This window comes from Brassica napus, chromosome A5 (genome assembly GCF_020379485.1).
Source record: "Brassica napus cultivar Da-Ae chromosome A5, Da-Ae, whole genome shotgun sequence".
NCBI classification, from domain to species: Eukaryota; Viridiplantae; Streptophyta; class Magnoliopsida; order Brassicales; family Brassicaceae; genus Brassica; species Brassica napus.
The window spans coordinates 17,955,589-17,959,951 of NC_063438.1; positions in this window are offsets into that span (position 1 = coordinate 17,955,589).

The following is a 4,363-nucleotide window of genomic DNA, read 5'->3' on the forward strand; positions in this document are numbered from 1 at the left end:
AGAGAGAGAGAGACCATAGGAAGAGAGGGGTGAGAACTAGAGGAGAGAGAGAGTGGGTAAGAACGTGAGAGGAGAGCAAGAGAGGGGAGAAGAAAGAGAGAGAAATGGCAATGACTAGAGAGAAAAAAGGGGGCGAGGAGAGTCCCTTGCTAGCTCCTCTCTTCTTATTTCATTTTCTGTTGATGGTTTAGTGTGATTTCATTTAGTTTTCTCAAGAGTGTTTTGTAAATTATTGAGATTAATTTGGTTTTTCGAAAGTTTCTTCCGAAAAGATTGTTTTGCTTTGTTTTACGAAAGTCATTTTATAAATTGTCAAAGTTAGTTTTATGGAGTTTTATTTCGTAAAAAAATATTTAGTTTCTTTTTAGAAAAGATGTTCATAAGACTTATTGAAGTTAGTTTTAAGAAGTTTGTTTCATATAAACTGTTCAGTTTTGTTTTATGGAAGATCTTCCGTAAAAATTGTCAAAATTAGTTTTACATAAGTTTGTTTCGTTTTTAAGAAAATGTTCAATAGTATTTGCCAAAGTTATTTTTACTAAAGTTTATTTTGTTAAAAACTATTTAGTTTCATTTTTACGAAAGATGTTTCCTAAAAATTATTAGTGTTTTTGTTAAATACTTTTAAGAAAATGTTCTTTTTTATTAATTCTTTTCCGAGCAAAAATCGCTTCATTGATTTTCCAAGAAGAATTACTTGAAGTTTGTTCCGAAGTATTGTTGTATAAATTGGCTTGGCGTATGCAAAGTTATTCTCTCAATATTTTGGCTCATTTTCGTAGATGATATGTTTTCGAGTGATTTTCCATTAAGACGGATTTTAACGCTATCATGCATGATGGCTTATCCCCTATATATTAGTAGAGAAACATTTAAAAAGTTATAACCTGTAGTTTGTACTAATTAAAAAATGTCATGCTGAGTTGTCACCTAATTAGAATGTTAATTTTGCTTACGTGGCAGCTTGAGAATCAATTGAGAATTTTTAATTCAAAACTAAATTGCTAGGGAATCCCCTATATATTAATAGAGAAACATTTAAAAAATTATAACTTGTAGTTTGTACTAACTAAAAAAGTGACATGCTGAGTTTTCACCTAATTAGAATACTTATGTGGCGGCTTGAGAATCAATTGAGAATTTTTTTAGTCGAAAACTAAATTGCTAGAGAATATTATATAGTATGTCCATTATGGACCATTCATTTATCAAATTGAAATTATTATATATTATTTTCTTAAATAAAACCTACGGAATTACCTAATGTGATTAATATATATAAATATATGGCATTAATAATTTTAACTAATAAAGATTTGCTAACAATCTGTATATTTTCTATCATTTTTGTTTAATTATTTATTATTAAAATAAATTACACAAATTCATTAATCATATAATAAAATTTTAATTTTTTTGTATATGTTATATTTTAAATTTTTCAAAACGAGTATAAATTACTAGAACTGTTAAAAGTCTCATATTAACTTTGTGATCAAGGTTTAATTTTTTTTCTACAATAAGATACAATGATCATAAAATCATATGAATAAATAATTTTATTTTAATAAGTGTTTATGTTAATATATATATATATATATATATATATGTGTGTGTGTGTGTGTTTACGTTAATATATATATATCGTTTAAATTAAACTATACATCATATTTTAATAGGTGTTTATGTTAATATATATATATATATATATATATATATATATATATATATATGTGTGTGTTTTGATATGTGCGTTGAACATATATTTGAAAGTTAATATTTTAATTTTGAAATCTTCATTGTTTTTTAAGATGATTATAAATTATTGAAACCACTAAATATTCCACATTAAAAAAACATTGTTGGTGTAAAATTTGTGACACAAATATGCAAATAATCATAAAATCATATGAGTAGAAACCTCATTTAATAAATATCCATATTAAAAGTATACTATATATTTATGTTAATATCATTTAAATTTAATTATATATCATATACGATAAATAAGATTGAATGTTTTGATTTATTTACCCTAAAATAATTGCGAATAAACAAGAGAGGTAGTTTGATTTATATGCGCACACCAATTTATTACATAATAGTAATTGATTTCTTAGTTATTTAATATATAATTATTATTTTATTATTTCATAATATGCAGAAAAATATAAAATATTTATTATGCAAAAGAAGAGGATCTTAACCTAAGTATATATCTTTTTAATAAATTTAAAATTAAAATATTTTCTAAATCTCAGGCCAAAACAAAATAACAAAATGAGAATAAACTTAAAAATCAATATTTATATCGAGCAATAACCAAAATGAAAAAAAAAAGACACAAAATGAGCAAAATATTGAAGATAGATAGAATTGACAAGTGAACGTAAACTTCTCATAACAATAATTAACTTTTAAATTGCTAATTCATGATATAAAACCGAGCTGGCATAGTCATTGTAACCAAATAGTAGGTCTGAGATTCTTCGGTCTAAACGTTAATTTCTTATACGATAAGTTATTTTTTGACCTAAAATATTTTTTAAAATGAGATCAGCTCATAAGTAAACAAATTATTTAATTTACAAAAATATTTTATGGCCAAAAATATTAATTCGATACAGAATATAAATTTTTATTTTCCATACGATATTTCTTAAATAACTTTCATATAAATTCACCATGCGCAAGGCGCATGTTTTTTATCCTAGTAATTATTATTATTTCAGTTGATTACATTACATAGCGTTAAAACAATCCGAGTTTAACTAGCAACAAAACATTAATATCAATCCAATCCAATCCAAACCAAATAATTTGATTACTCATAGACCATACATTGAAACTACATGTGGAGGTCTCTTTCTATTCAAATCGAAGATGCAAAATATTCCATGTATAGTCTTTTTCGACATAAAAAAAATTATATCACTGAAACAAGAGGTGGTCTGGAAAGCCAAACCGAAACAGAACAACCAACATACAAAGATTTCTATGGAAAGATTGTACAGTTCTATCTAATGAATAAGCAACTGCATTATGAGCCCGGAGATTGTGGAAAATCTTGAATGACTGAAATCTTTTTGTAGTGTTTCTACCTCGTTCAGCTTTGTCGAGAAGTTTAACCATGCTTGTGCTACCTCAATCATAGGTAAGAAACACGTATTTGCAATCCGATCCAAAATTCTGACAAATAAAACGACATATCATACTTTCATTCTCCAACCAAGTGCATCTAAAACTTAATGCAAAAAAAAAAAAGATCATGTTCTTTTTTTTTTTCCGTCCCTATAAATTAGATTGCTCTAGATGTGTCATTCCCTCGTGTAGTCTTACTTTGTTGGATAACGGGTTTGTATCATAAAAATGCTATTTTTATCCATGGCGCGTATTGTGCATGATATGTATATAAAAATATCCAATAACTACGTAACTCCAATGAATCAGAAAGTGGTTAATTACGTCAGTGTGAGCAATGGGTTTACATGACAACATGCTCTTGCTGGAATTGCTTGACATGCAAATTTCCCTATGCTTCACCAGACCAACAATGCAGTTTCACTTATTAACTATTGACTATTGGCCTTTGGCTAATCAATTAATTAAGCACTAATTTCTTTTCAAAACCTTATTTAAATGGACAGTATATAGGTCTCACTTTTTGGCTCACCACTCGCACCAAATGCAATTATAACCATAAGTTCATTCCATCCTCTTCTTATTATCTGAAATTTTTTTTTATAAATGAACCTTTATCTCATGTGTGATTCACAACTTTGCCATTTCCTAAGTGTCAACACCACATTCCACCTTACAACATTTTTTAAATAACCCTCTTTGGCCTAGACTAATTACCTGTCATGTCATTGCCAAAAACATATAGTATATATTTCATTTTATGCATCATCTTGATTATAAGCATTTATTCTAAGCATCTTGCCAAAAATATATAGTCGCATTTCATGAACGTGTTCACTAAATTTAGAATATTGAAATTTTTTTATACATCCATGTCACAATTCTATTGTATAAAGTGTAAACTATGTGGATAATATAATTTATATGCCATGTTAAGTTATATTGATAATTTTTAACATCCATATCAACTCGAGATAATATTATGTCATTCGCCATAATATTATATAATTTTTCAAATTTATGTTATATAATATACTATGCTGAATAAACCAGAAACAAGTAGAATGTTTTGCGGTTTGTCTCTATGTTGTTGTATATTAGTTAGTTATTATTAGTAATATGTTAGCATAATAGTTGTGTATACTCTATCACATCAACAATATAATTATATTTTTATTCTGATTATAAGTACTTAGATACAATATGAAGATATCACTGGAAA